Consider the following 16408-nt stretch of genomic DNA (forward strand, 5'->3'; position numbering starts at 1 on the left):
GTCACCACGCATCATCGCGATGGGACGGGAATGCTATGGGCGGTGGAATGCAAGGCGAAATATGGCGGGGATGATGAAATATCAGGCTGGTGGCGGGGAAAATATATGAATAAGTGGTGGGTGGTGATGTGATAGGCTCGGCGGTCAGGTGGGAATGCTACATGGAATAAGTGGCGGTCAGATGGGGATGGAATAAGGCGGCGGCCTGTGGCGGATGAGGGGCGCAATGCGCAGGCGTGGCGGGGAATGGGCTAAGGAATAAGTGGGATGTGATGAAACCCGGTGGTCAGGGTGGAGTGTGATGAATAGTGGTATCATGGCGGGGAATGCTATGAAATAAGTGGCGGCTGTGGTGATGATGGAAGGTGGTGGTCTATGGGAGGATGAATAAGTATTGTGGTGGGGAGGGGTGGAAGGCAGGCGTGGTGGAATGGCCATGAACAAGTATGATGATGGTGGTCACGGCGTGCAGCCATTGCACGCGGCGGCGGTGATGAGCGTCTGGCATCGCAGGAAATGGGCGAAGGCGGCACTGCGGTGATGTGATGAATGCGGCGGTCAGGTGATATGCTGAACCGCGGCGGGCGTGGCGGGGAATGCACATGAGCCGCGGCGGGGATGTGATGAACCCTGGCGGCCTGTGGCGTGATGTGATGGGTATCGCGGCGGCTGTGGTGTAAATGCTGGCGTACGCGGCGAAATTGCAGGATGTGATGAAATAAGGCGGCTCTGTGGTGAATGATGAACAAGCAGGCGCGGTGAGGGGCAGGCCGCGGCGTGATGAATGAAATAAGTGGTGGTCTGTGGTGGTACGGCTATGAAATATGGCGGCCTGTGGCGTGGTACGATGAATGCGGTATGCGGCGATATGGGGCAATGCGGTGATGGGTACCAGGCCGCGGCGGTTGCGGAATGGGCTGGCGAAATGCGGCATTGTGGTGTAATGCAAAGGAGGAATAAGTGGCGGCTGGTGGCGGGATAAAGATGAAATAGTGGTATTGCTGTGGTACGACTATGAAATATGGTGGCTGTGGCGGGGAATGCTATGAACAAGTGGCGGAGTGATGCAGCCTGGTGGTCAGCGTGATGTGGGACGGAATGCAGGCGTGGTGATGATGAACAAGTGATTGGCGACGTGATGATGTAGTCAAGTATGGGCGGCGTGATGTGATGAAGCCGTATGGTCAGAGGGGAATGATGAACGTATGGCTGTGGTGGGGGAGGATACAAGTATGGTCGTGGTGGGGAGGGGTGATGAAATAAGTGGCGGGGTGTGGTAAGAGTGATGATATGACGGGGTGATGGAGGGGATGAATGCGGCGGGGTGGTGATGTGATGAAATAAGTGGTGGGCGCGGCGGGAAAATGGCCATGAAACGGGGTGATGTGCTGAAATGCGGCGGGCGCAGGATAAAGTTATCGCGGCGGTGATGATGAACCGCGCATGGTCTTGGTGATGTGATGAACGCGGCGGTCTGCGGCGGAAATGATGCATCGGCGGTCGCGGCGGGAAATGCCATACCGCGGTGATGATGATGGTACTGGCGGTCGGTGGCGGGATGCGGACTTGCCAGCGGCATGGCGTGTAATGCCATGGTACGCGGTGATGTGATGGTACGCGGCGGGTCTATGGGATGATGAAGGCGGCATTGTGGCGGGATAAAGTAATTGCAGGCGTGGTGTAATGCTGGCGAAATGCGGTGATGTGAGATAATGCGGCATCGTGGTGTAGCCAAGGAAATGCGGTAAGTGGCGTGATGTGATGAAATGGCGGTCAGTGGCGAATGCCATATACCGCGGCATTGGTGGTGTGAATGATGAATAAGACCGTGGCGTAAGATGTGCTGGTACGCGGCGGCGCGGCGGAATGTACCGGAATGGGCGGTGGGGATGATGAACCCGGCGGTCATGGTGATGTGATGAAATGCGGCGGTCAGGCGGGGAATGGCCATGAAGCCGCGGTGACAGGCGGGAGTGTGATGAAATGCGGCATTGTGGTGGGGAGGGGGCGGAAAATGCTGCGATGATGGCATTGACGGTGATGTGATGGTACCGCGGCGGGGATGCGGATGAATGCGGCATCGGTGGCGGGGAATGATGGAAATGCGCGGGTGCGGTGGAGGGGTGAAATGCGGTGGGCGTGGCGGGATGGTTAGCCGCGGTGGCCGCGTGGCGGGGAATGGCTAAGGAATGCGGCGGCTCGTGGTACGATGAGTCATGGCATTGGTTGTGGGAAATGCATATGAAATAAGTGGCGGTCAGGTGGGGAATGGCCATGGTAAATAAGCAGGGAATGTACATGAATATGGTGGGCGTGGCGGATGATGGTCATGGTGATGTGATGAAATATCTGTGATGTGATAATGCGGCGGGGCGGCGGGGATGTGATGAATGCGGCGGTGGGCAGGGGATGAACGCGGCATTGTGGTGTGATGTTATTTCGGGCGGCAAGGAGTGATGAAATGCGGCATTGCGGTGTAATGATGAAACGCGGCGGTTGCAGGTGATGTGATAGCTGCGGCGGTTGAAAGTATGTGATGAAGATTTGCGGCGTGGCGTAAGATGTGTGATGAAAATATGGCATTGTGGTGGGGATGTGATGAATGCGGCGGCTGCGGCGTGAAATGTGATGAAACGGTGGTCAGGCGATGTGATACGCGGCGTACTGTGGCGTGATGTGATGAATGCGGCGGCCGCGGTGGGGATGTGATGGTACGCGACGGGTGATTTGGGGATGTGATGAACCGCGGCGGGGCGGCGATGTGATGAACGCGGCGGTCAGGCGGGGATGTGATGGTACGCGGCGGCTGTGGCGGTGGGGAATGATGAACGTGGTGGCTGTGGCGGGGATGTGGTTGCTGCGGTGTTGTGGTGGGAGGGGGGAGAAAGCGGTGGGTGAGGGGAGGGGGAAGGATGGGTGACGGGTGATGGGGAGTGAGATGAAGGTGGTGGTGTGGTGGAGGGGATGGTGTGGTTGTGGTGGGAAGGGTGATTTTTGTCGCTTGCAGCGGCTACTTTATTGTGCACTTACACTTACCCTGTGAGCGGTAGCGATTACAGAGCTATAAAGGGTCACAATAATTAACTGATTGTTGTGGATATTATGGCACTGAATGTCACACAGCATTTCATTTTACTATTTGTTCAGTTCTATACATAAAGCGGCAACTTATTCACAAACGTGCAAGGAGCAAGAGTGGGAGGCAGATGTCTGGCTCCACACTTGTTATTCACATTTACGTGAGAGGTATTCAAGCACATTGCGTAATTGGTTCTGTACATGGGAATGATATAGTTACTAAAATGCAAAAGTGGATACAATCTTAATATGTCGGCTATCTTGCCATTAGATGAAGTGTTGTGCCATTTCACTACAGTGTGCTGGACCTGTTCCTGAAAGGTTCTATCTTCACCAGTCGAATGTGGTGGCCATATGTATGTACACACACTTTACATTTAGTTTTGTTTACATCTGCTTGAGGAACATACTGCCAAAGGTACTATATTCTAATCTTAATCTAGCGGTTAGCAACATCTTGTAATCTAGTGATCTTGTTACTTGCTCCATATACATGTTTCACTGGACACATCTCATCATGGTAATTCATGGGTCGACTAGTGCCCTTTAACTTGGTTCACTTGCGTCAAACTCATCAATAAGTTCTTTCCTAATTACAGTTTAACGGTTCTTTTGACAGACCCAAATTGTATTCAACAGTGTCTTTGTTAGACGCGAGTTTGGCGAGGGCATCAACTCTGTCATGTTTTATGAGCCTATGAGAGAGGATCCACAACAGTTTGACCTGACACTGGTCAAGGCACGCATATTTGTGTCTGGCTTCAGAGGCAAGAGCGTGACAACCTGAGTCGAGGGTACCAAGGGCAAGTAGGAGGATAGAGAGTCAGTGATGATGAGACTGTCAGTAACAGTGGTTTCAATGAATTCTAGAAGGTGAGTATGGCACTAATCTCAGTTTGTAGAGTGGATGCCCAGTTGTTAATTCTTAACTCCTTTCTCAATTATATTACCGTCAGGCTGAGTCACAACAATAGCACTTCCAGCCCTCCCACAGGCGGTGTTAAGAGATCCATCAGTGTAGATGGTCTGTGTGATATTATCATCAGTCTGTAGAGTGTGCATGTGTTCAAGAGCTCTCAATTTGGCAGTGTGTTGGAGATAAATGCTTTGTATAATTAATTTTAGGCGGATACGTCGTATTGTTGATATCGAAGGGAACTGTCTGCCAGGGTGGCAGGAAGCGCTGTTGTGTCTCAATCCTTTGTACAGGTGGTCTAGTCCAAACATTCATATGTGTAGCTGTAGTTTGATCCATTTAGACTAGTAGTCCCATGGTTCATACATTCCAGCAATTTTAGGAAAACAATGGAGGAATGTGGTGGGGTGTGGTAGGAGGGAGGTAGGTGGTGGGTGTGGGGAAGGGAGGAATGTGGTGGGTGTGGTGGGAGGGGGGAGGGTGGTGGTTGTGGTGGGAGGGGTGGAAGGTGGTGGTTGTGGTGGGGAAGGGAGGAAGGTGGTGGCTGTGGTGGGGAGGGGAGGTAGGTGGGTGGGGAGGGGTGGATGGTGGTTGTGGTGGGGGAAGGGGAGGGGAAGGTAATGGTTGTGGTGGGGAGGGGAGGGGTGGGAGGAGTGGTGGCAATAGGGAAGGGAGGAAGGTGGGTATTGGGGAGGAGGAGGAAGGTAGGTTGTGGTGGGGGAGGGGGAGGAAGGTGGGGTGTGGTGGGGAGGTAGGTAGGTTGTGGTGGGAGGGGGGAGGTGGTGGGTGGGGAGGGTGGGAAGGTGGTGGGTGTGGTGGGGGAGGGAGGCAGGTGGTGGTTGTGGTAGGGAAGGGAGGAAGGTGTTGGTTGTGGTAGGGAAGGGAGGAAGGTGGTATGTGGTGGGGAATGGGAGGAATGTGGTGGTGGGAGGAGGAGGAAGGTGGTGGGAAGGTGGAGGATGAGGTGGAAATGGGGAGAAATGAAGGTAGAGGGAGGCAGGGAGGGTGAGGTATCCTCCCCGGGGTGCTACAAAATACAGTTCTCCCTCAGACTACACTTCATCTCCCCACCTAACCTAACCCTACATTAACTAGTAAGTTCACATACAGTAGAGGCCTTTTATATCTCCCGGTAAGAGTCAGGGAAAATATAATTGTGTATCGTATTGGAACCCTGACACCTAACCCAACCCTACATTAACAGGTGAAGTGTTATTGATATCAATTTTATAACTGGTAGAAGTCAGTGGAACATTTAGTATAACAATCGTGTGTGTGTGTGTGTGTGTGTGTGTGTTGGTGGAGTCAACAGAGGAGCCACTCTCTCCAGGTATAAAAGAAGGAGCTTATGGACAGTTTACACTCGCTGAAATTCGGTTAGACAAACAGACAGAGGCGGTTGAGTCTCCTGTCTCTGGTGGAAGGTAATCCCTACCCAGTCACTATTATTATTATTTTTATTAGTATTAGTAGTAGTAGCAGTAGCAGTAGTAGTAGCTGCTGCTGCAGATATTGACTATGAGGCTACAGTCACTGAATGCCACAGATCTGCGGCTCAACTAATTTAACACAGATAGGATAGCTTCTTATGTATTAGGATATTTAATATTAAGGTAATAAATGGCGAAGGTGTGGCTATTGGGGAGGCTGAGCCACGTTCTTAAAAAAAAAAAAAAAGTAGTAGTAGTAGTAGTAGTGCAAGATGCTTATGCCAAACTCAATGGAGTGCTATCAGAACAGAAGCAGCCAGTAGTTGTTACAGGCTGTATGAGATGTCGACTGTCCTCTTCACCTTAGGTCAGCTCTTGCTCTGCCTCAGGGGAACGAGAGCATCGCTCCAAAGCCGACAACAGTTGCAGATATTGACTATGAGTACAGTCACTGAATGCCGTATAGATCTGGAGGCTCAACTAACTCAACACAGCCTGGATAGCTATTTATGTATTAGGATAAAATGGCACGAAGAGTGGGTATAGAGAGGATGGCGGCCCAAGAATGAAAAAAAAGTAGTAGTAGTAGAGAGTAGTAGTAGTAGTAGTTGTTGTTGTTGAGGCATGACGGAGTAAGGATCTCACAGTAAATATGCTGAAGGAATCTGCCATGATGTCCCGGTAGCAACCTCCTTCCACTGGACGGTGACATTCCATCACAGGACTTCAATACCTCCAACGAAGCCTGTGTGGACATCAGCCTCGAGGATTCTGAACATGGGGACAGCTTGAGCTTTGACATCAATATTCAAACCCATGGCTGCATGTGATCGTAACCTATTCACGATGCTGCACACAAGTATAATAATACTACTACTACTCACTACTACTCTAATAATAATAATAAGAAAGAGAATTCAGAACGTGGATCAAGGCAGCTTCACTCCTCTGTAGTAATAACCTCTAACTTGATGTGACCATGCAAGATGTTTCTATGTAAGACTGGCCGAGGTAGCGACTGGAAAAGCTACAGACCAGAAGGCAGCCTGTGAGATGTCAACTGCCCTTCTCTCAGTGTTGCTTGTCTCAGGGAAAGAGATCTTCGGCCCCAAAGCAATAATAACAGTCGCTGAATGCCGTAGATCTATGCAGCTTAACTAACTCAGCTAGGATATTTAATATTAAGGTAATGAAATGGCTAAGGTGGCTATTGGGGAAGGCTGGAGGTCACAATAAAGTTATTATTATTATTATTTTATTATTATTACCGTCTGATAACCCTGAGTGACATTGATGGTCACTGAATAAGGTAGTTAGTGTTGGGGTAAATGTGTGTGTGTATACAGTGACCACCACATAATAACCCCCACCTAGTGTAGCTCCCCGCACCGTATAATGAAGATAACTAACACTACACCATGTGGGCCAGGCAGACGCTAAGTACAGACTCATACAAGTGACAATCACAACACACTGAAGTTTGTAATTATGTTAGAGGACACAGGTCAACATCCTCTCTTGCACAACTACCACTACACCATAACACCGCACCATTGCCACCACGCCACCATCACACCGTACCATATCACCATCACGCCACCATCACACCGTACCATATCACCATCACGCCACCATCATCACCATACCACCACACCATACAATGCCATTACCACAAATCACACCATCACACACCACATACCACCACCACTTCACACCAGACCATATCATCCACCTGTTGTTATAAATAAAAAGTATAATACTGTAATAATATTAATTATAATATAATAATAAATAATAATAATAATAATAATAAAATAACTAATAATAATAATAATAATAAAACCTGTAACAATTAACAGACAGTACATTATCTAAACCCGGATAATTTTTAATCCCGAATTCCTGCGGGTTTGGTTAAAGTTGAAGGTTGAAATACTACTAAATTTGCCGAGTTCTGCCCCTGATGTTAATGGGGTTAAAGGTTAATCAGGTAACACTGCGTATGCTTTTAAAGTAGTAAGCAAAATAAATACGACTAATGAAGGAATAACTGCCACGAACTAGTATTTGACGGTGGAAATAAGTATCACGAACCAGTATTTGACGGGGGAATTCAACCATAAACCAGAGAAACCAGATCAGATGCGCAAAACCCAACCAAAAGATGTCAGTACGCAGTTTATTCCTGTGTTATAATAATGCGCAGACTCCGCAATAATACAATCGTCAACAAACCTGATCTGCCAATCATCATCTTTTGGTAGCCGCCATAAAGGTTGTTAGTCAGAGGCGGCGTGAGAGGTAATTGTAAAAATGATTGTAGAGACAAGATGAGACTAGGCTGGTCTCGGAGGGGGCATATGATGGCGATGTTTGGAGGATGACGGGCCTTTTTCACCCCACTGGCTCCTGACACTTATTTCTTTCTTTCTTTCTTTTTTTTTTTTTTCTCATTTTGTTTCTCTCATTTTTTCTTTTCTCTTGTTCTCTTATTTTCACTATTGTTTCTTTCCATTCTACTCCCTCCTCTCTCATTCTCTATGAAAATTTTGGCCAAATAAAATTGGGGTGGTGGTTCTTCAGCGGATCTAACAGCCAAACAATAATAATAATAATAACGATAATAATAATAATAACTTGACACTACAGTATCATTCTTTTCATTACAGAAGTAGACAGTCAACAGCTCGAGGTTCCTAGCACCAGACGATGAGACGTTAATTCCTCACTACTATGATAAGTATACGGTTCACACAGACACCTCTCCCATATAGTGTATTTTGATATGAAACTCTGTAGATATCAGCTCCATCAACGAGAATGATATGGTGAGTATGGTGATGTGGTGTGTGGTGTGTGGTGAGTATGTGGTATGGGGTTTTGTGTTGTGGTATGTTGTGGGAGGTATATGATGTATATGTGGTGGGGTTTTGTGTTGTGGTATGTTGGGTGAGTGTATGGTGATGTGGTGTATGGTGTGGTGGTATGTATAGTTTTGTATATGTTGTGAGTGTGTATGTAGGTGTAGTAAAGTATATATGAGTGTTACGGTGCACTGTAAAAAAACAAAAAGTGAATGTATTTAAAGAAAATTATAATATATTCTTAAATTTGCATTGAGAACAACTCCAACTACGGTGTAATGTATGGACTGAATGCCCCTTTAGTAACTGAATACTTGATGATTAGAGTAAAGAAACTTAAATAAAATGTAGAACTATATATACAAACGTTTACTACAACAATGAAATAAAGCTAATCACATGAACATACAAGGTTACTTTTAAGGTTGCCAATATTACTGACAAATCAATACACTATTCTGGAACATAAATAAATAAAACACAAAAAAGCCAGCCAGTCTCAACAGAAGTTAACTGACAATGTACGTAGGTCATCGGCTTCTATGAGTTACTTTGAGCAGAATGACCCAAACATCGTAATTTAACACGTCATTATTAAGTATTACAGAATTTAATATTATAAACTATTCACAATAAAAAACAATAATTCTAGTCTGAAAAAAAAAATTTAATCCTACAATATACATACACACAGTTACAGTACATCCGGTAGGATATACAACTCTTGAAATAATTGGTTGTTAAGGGTAGTTCTGTCATGAGATAATTTGCACATAGCACGATTGTATGGTGATACTGGTAAGCATGGTGAGTTGGTGATGTGGTATGGTGCACCGAATATCTGGTGATATTTACGTAAATATATTCTGTAGTAAGACATGCGGTGCGCCATTGTGAATTCTGCACAAAGTGATTCTGATAAACGTAGAATACTGCTCTACACCAACAATACTACCCAATACCTCCAACAATACTGCTCCATACCTCCAACAATACTGCTCAATATCTCCCACAATACTGTCCATTATCTCCAACAATACTGCTCAATACCTCCAACAATACTGCTCCATACCACCAACATACTGCCCATAACCTCCAACAATACTGTTCAATACCTAACAACACTGTTCAACCCCTCCCACAATACAGAATCACTGCCCACACCTCCAACAATACTGCTCAATACTCCCACAATGCTGCTCCACACCTCCCACAATACAGTGCAATACCTCCAACAATACTGCCTCCCATCTCCAACAACACTGTCCATACCTCCAACAATAATGCTCAATACCTCCCACACTACCAATACCTCCAACAATACTGCTCTACACCTCCAACAATACTGCTCCATACCTCCAACAATATTGCTCAACACCTCCCACAATACTACCCACACCTCCAAATAATACTGCTCAACACCTCCCACAATACTGCCCATACCTCCAACACTGCTCCATACCTCCCACATACTGCTCCATACCCCCACAATACTGCTCACCTCCCCACAATACGCTCCCATACCTCCCAAAATACTGCTCAATACCTCCTCCCACAATACTGCTCAATACCTCCCACAATACTGCTGCTCCATACCTCCCTGCACAATACTGCTCCATACCTCCCAACAATACTGCTCCATACCTCCAAACAATACTGCCCAATACCTCCAACAATACTGCTCCACACCTCCAACAATAATAATACTGCTCCATACCTCCCACAATACTGCTCAATACCCCCTAATACTGCCCATACCTCCCACAATACTGCTCCATACCTCCCCACAATACTGCTCCATACTCCAATACTGCCCAATACCTCCAACAATACTGCTCCATACCTCCCACAATACTGCTCCATACCCACAACAACAATACTGCTCAATACCTCCAACACACGTCTAATACCTCCCACAATACTGCGCCATACCTCCCACACTGTCCATACCTCCAACAATACCGCCCAACACCTCCAACAACACTGTCTATACCTCCCACAATACTGTCCATACCCAACAATACTGCCCACACCTCCCACAACACTGCTCCATACCTCCCCACACACAGCCCACACTCCAACAATACTGGCTCCATACACCCCACAACACTGCTCCATACCTCCCCACATACTGCTCAATACCCAACACACTGCTCAACACCCCACACACTGTCCATACCTCCCACAATACAGCCCACACTCCAACAACACTGCCCAACCTCCAACAATACTGCCCACACCTCCCACACACTGCCCACACCTCCCCTTAATCACTGTCCATACCTCCCACAACACTGCTCCACAACACCCCACACACGCCCACCTCCCAAAACACTGCCCACACCTCCCACACTGCCAACACCTCCCACCAACACTGCTCCATACCCCCACAATACTGCCCATAACCAACAATACTGCTCACACCTCCAACAATACTGCCAACACCTCCAACACACTACCCTAACACTCCAACAACACTGCTCACCCACACCTCCAACACACTGTCCACACCTCCCCACACAATACTACCCACTCCCACAACACTGCTCCACACCTCCAACAATACTGCTCCCACACCCCACACCAATACTACACCCACAACACAGTTCAATACTCCAACAACACTGTCCCGTACCTCCAACAATACTGCCCACACCTCCCACAATACTGCTCCATACCTACCACAATACTGCTCAATACCCCACAATACTGCTCCATACCTCCCACAATACTGCTCAATACCCAACAATACTGCCCATACCTCCCACAATACTGCTCCATACCTCCAACAATATTGCTCAATATCTCCCACAATACTGCTCCATACCTCCAACAATACTGCTCAATACCTCCCACACAGAATACTGCCCACTCAACATTGCTCAATACCCACAACACTGCTCCATACCCCACAATACTGTCCATACCCCACAATACTGTCTATATACCTCCAACAATACTGCTCCATACCTCCAACAATACTGCTCCATACCCAACACACTGCCCACACTCCCCACACACACTGCCCACACCTCCCACACACCCACACCTCCCACAATACTGCTCAATACCTCCCACAATACAGAATACTGCTCAATACCTCCAACAATACTGTTCCGTACCTCCAACAAATACTGCCCATTAACACTGCCCATACCCCCACAATACTGCTCCACACTCCACAGACACAGAATACTGCTCCATACCTCCAACAATACGTCTAATACCTCCAACAATGCCACCCCACACCCACACACTGCTCCATACCACCAACAATACTGCCCATACCTCCAACAATACTGCTCAATACCTCGACACTTGCTCCACACCTCCCACATACTACCCATACCTCCCACATACTGCCTCAATACCTCCCACAACAACAGAATACTGCTCAATACCTCCAAATACTGTCTCACCTCCAACAATAAACTGCCCACACCAACAATACACCCACACCTCCCACACACTGCTTCATACCCAACAATACTGCCCAACACTCCAAATACTGCTCCATACCCAACAATACTGTTCCATACTCCAACAATATCACCATACCTCCAACAATACTGCTCCATACCCAACAATACTGCTCCACACCTCCCAACATCAGTTCCCATACTCCCACAATACTGCTCAATACCTCCAACAATACTGCTCCATACCCAACAATACTGCTCCATACCCCAACAATACTGCTCCATACCTCCAACAATACTGTCTACTACCTCCCACAATGTTGCCCCATACCTCCCAACAATACTGCTCCATACCCAACAATACTGCTCCATACCTCCAACAATACTGCTCAATACCTCCAACAATACTGCTCAATACTCCAACAATACTGATCAATACCTCCCACAATACTGGTCAATACCTCAACAATACTGCTCCACCTCCCACAATGCTACCCAATACACTCCCACAATGCTGCTCAATACCTCCCACAATACAGAATGCTGCTCCATTCCAACAATGCTGTTCCTACCTCCAACAATACTACCCAATCCCTCCATACTGTCCATACCTCCCTCTTACCCAATCACTCCTGTGCTCATCCTCCCCAATGCTGCTCAATACCTCCCTCAAGACAGAATACTGCTCATACCTCCAACAATACTGCTCCATACCTCCAACAATACTACCCAATCCTCCCCTGTCCCTTGCTCCACAATACTACCCAATCCCTCACAATACAAATGCTGCTCCATACCTCCAACAATACTGTTCCATACCTCCAACAATACTGCTCAATACCTCACAAGACAGAATACTGCTCCATACCTCCAACAATGCTGTTCCATACCCAACAATACTGCTCAATTCCTCCTACAATTCTACTCAATACCTCAACAATGCTGTTCCATACCTCCAACAATACTGTCCATGCCCAACCCTAATGCTGTTCCATCTTCCAACAATGCTGCTCAATTCCTCCTACAATATCTCAATACCTCCAACAATACTGCTCCATACCTCCAACAATTCTTTCCATACCTCCAACAATTCTGTTCCATACTTCCAACAATACTGCTCAATACCTCCAACAATATAGAATGCTGCTCAATACCTCCAACAATGTTGTCAATACCTCCCACAATGCTGTCATACCTCCAACAATGTTGCTCAATACCTCCCACAATACTGCTCAATATCATGCTGCTCCATATCAACAATACTACCCAATACCTCCAACAATACTGCTCAATACCCCACCGTGTTAACCATACTATCAACAATACTGCTCAATACCTCCTGCCACAACAGTACCTACCACAATACTGCTCAATCCTCCCACAATACAGCTCATACCACAATACTGTCAATACCTCCCACAATACAGCTCATCTACCACAATGCTGCTCAATACCTCCCACAATACAGCTCAATACCTCCAACAATCACTTCGTAATACCTCCTAATACTGCTCAATACCTCCACACAATGCACAATACCTCCCACAATACAGCTCAATACTTCCACACTACTGCCCCAATACCTCCCCAATACAGCTCATACCTCCCACAATACTGCTCAATACCTCCCACAATACAGCTCAATACACTCCCACATACTGCTCAACACCTCCCAATGCACCCATTATATTTACAGACGTTCAGCGTGGGTCTTTTGTTACCTACCGATGGAAGGACTGGAAATTACGCCAGCCACAGGAGGATGATGACGGTGGACCATGTTGGAATCCTCCCCCTCTCAATCTCTCCAGGCCGCTCAATTTTACTCCAGTAGTGGTCGTGGTGATAGTAGTTGTGGTAGTGGAGTTTTTATTATTAGGAATAGTAGTAATGTATTGTTGTTGTTAGCCGCTTGGGTGGTGGGTCACGTCTCTGTTATGCACTGTTGGCAAGTATTGGGCATGTACTGGCTCCTGAATGTATCTGAACCTGCTCCAGTGTTGGTCAAGTCTGGTCTTGAAACAGCTCACACTCAGTGCCGCCACGACACTTTCTGGGAGAGTGTTGCAAGAGTTCAACCTCACCCCGAAAAAGTTACCCCTCACAGTATTCTGGACTTGCAACTTCTTCAACCTTGAGCGCTTGACTCCTTGTGGGGCGAGCGTCCGCCAGTTCCAGGTATGGTCACTCGACCGAGTAGTGCCCTTTGAGATGTTTATACACTTCAATTAGGTCACCCCTTGCCCGTCTATAGTATAAGCTAGGCAAGTTCAGGCGCTCTAATTTCTTTTGAGGCAGGTGCCTGAAGTGCGAAACCAGTCTGGTGGCTCTCCCTTTGAACATTTTCAATCAACTGACAGCCCTAGCATATCTCGGGACCAGACGGGGTGACAGTACTCCAGATGGAAAAGCACCTCGCTCTTAAAGATCGTTACGAGGCAGACGAATAGCTGAACGCTTCTTATAAGACCTAATAATTAAGTTGCTTGGTTCACCTTCTTCTCAAGGGCCGAGTTCAGTTCATTGTCCTTCACGTCCTTTTCTCATCCAGTCTCAATTAATGCAGTTTCTTCGTCCCGTTGCGACATATGATACGCCTCCCTACCATTGGTACGCCCCAGGTGCATCCTCTTACACTTCGTGACATTGAATCTTTGCAGCCATTTCTTCGATGATTCTTGAAGTTCACAGAGATCTTTCTGCAGCTCTTCACAGTCTGTTTGGTTCTTAATTTCCCTAAATAACTTGGTATCGTCCTCAAACATTTGTATGGAGAAATGTACAGCGTTAGGCATGTCATTTATGAAGCAAACAAACAACAGCGGCCCAATACACTGCCTTGTGGTACCCCACTTTTCACGGGTACACATGACGATTTCGTACCATTAATCACCACACACTGCTTGCGGTCATAGAAAAAGTCACCAATCCACTCTCGGACACTTCCCCGAATTCCTTACCCTTCCAGTTTAATTTTTAGCCTTTCATGGGGTACGCTCTTGAAAGCCTTGGCAAAATCTCGGTATGTATTGCCACTCTGTTCCAGAATTCGGGTCCAAACATCCAGTACCTTGAGCATTGTTGTTAAACAAGACGTCCGGCCGATCGCATATAACCAATCGTTTACAAGGTTATTTCATAGTACATGTTCCATCGCATCTCGCTCTCAAGTACTTTTACACTGTGCTGGTCAGGCTCACTGGTCTATAATTATTCGTGGAGTGATGATCGCCCGTCTTGAAAATAGGACTCACATAAGCCACTTTCCAATCACTGGGGACCTTCTGCTCATCCAGGCATTTACATAACAGGATCTTCAGGGGCTCATCAAGCTCGTTGCACAACTCTCTCAGCACTCTAGGATGCACCATGTCAGGTCCGGGACTCTTATGGACCTTTAGTTTGGACAGTTTATTTCTTATAACCTCTTTTGTGAACACAATGTGGGTCAGTGCTGTGTCAGACTGTCTGTCCTAAATCGCAGGAAGACTTTTCACATCCTCTCTTGTGAACACCGAGGAAAAAGCGTTCACCGCCTCCGCTTTGTCTTGGTCAAAATCAGAATAACTACCATCTTCTTCAAGCCTGGTCCGTACTCCTACTCGTTTTAATTTCTACTTTGGGTAGCGGTAAAACGCCTTTGGGTTGACTTGACCTCACGTGCAATCCGCCTTTGGAACTCCTTCAGCCCTTCTACACTCTGACTGTGCTTGGTTCCTGGATCTGGTATACATCCTCTTCTACTCATCATTTATCCTAACCCACGTCTTGAATTTCTGAGTTTTCTTCTTAATTTTATCGACCGCCACATGGTTCATGTGTAGTGGTCTCCTTGTATTCCTGGAGGCACTGGGTTTGGTCTTGGGTATATATTTCTCGATCAAATGGGTCACTTTACTAGCTGTAATATTCAGCGTAGTGTTCACGTTGTTGTGCCTTAGTGAGTCAGGCCAATGGATACCCCTCATCTCCTTCCTCATCCCGTCGTGATTACCATTGTAATATTTGACCCTGGACCTGGTTTTGTCGCGAACCAAGTACGTAACAGTTAAATCTGAAGGACAACGTTACCTGGTGGCTGGTGCCAACGGGGGCTAGGTGTCCCCCCCTTTTTTTTTTTTACGGGCATTACCCCCACCGGGCAAAGGTCTTTTATGATCCACATCAAGGCCTGGCGGGGGCAAAAAATATAATCAATAATAATAATAATAATAATAGTTATAATAAAATTAATAACATATAAATTAAAATTATAACAACAATAATAATATTAATAGTAATAACAAAACCATAAATAAATACAAAAATTAAAAAAAGATCACTAGTGAGAAACAATATATGTATGTTGTGTTGTCAAAGTAAGAGAAACAATTGAGACCCTGCAATTGTGTGTAAATGAGGCAGAAAGTCAGATCATCAACCTGGGACTTGGTCACAATCTTTGCAATGCCATATGGCAGCAGGGTCTACCATTAGACAACACATTATGCTTCCAATATCTTCCCAGACAGTAGTACCTCCCTGTTTGGTAGCTGCCCACTACCTACCTACCAACTTGGCCACCATACCCTCCTCGTTTGTTATGAGGAGGTCTAGTGGTTTGGGTGTTTACTCCCCTGTGTAATGAGTTTCTGTAAAAAGAGTATGGGGGATATTTAAGTTATTTGGCATGGTCTCATTTCTCTAGTCAATGTTGCCATT

Source organism: Homarus americanus, unplaced genomic scaffold (assembly GCF_018991925.1).
Source record: "Homarus americanus isolate GMGI-L3 unplaced genomic scaffold, GMGI_Hamer_2.0 scaffold55640, whole genome shotgun sequence".
Classification (NCBI taxonomy): Eukaryota; Metazoa; Arthropoda; class Malacostraca; order Decapoda; family Nephropidae; genus Homarus; species Homarus americanus.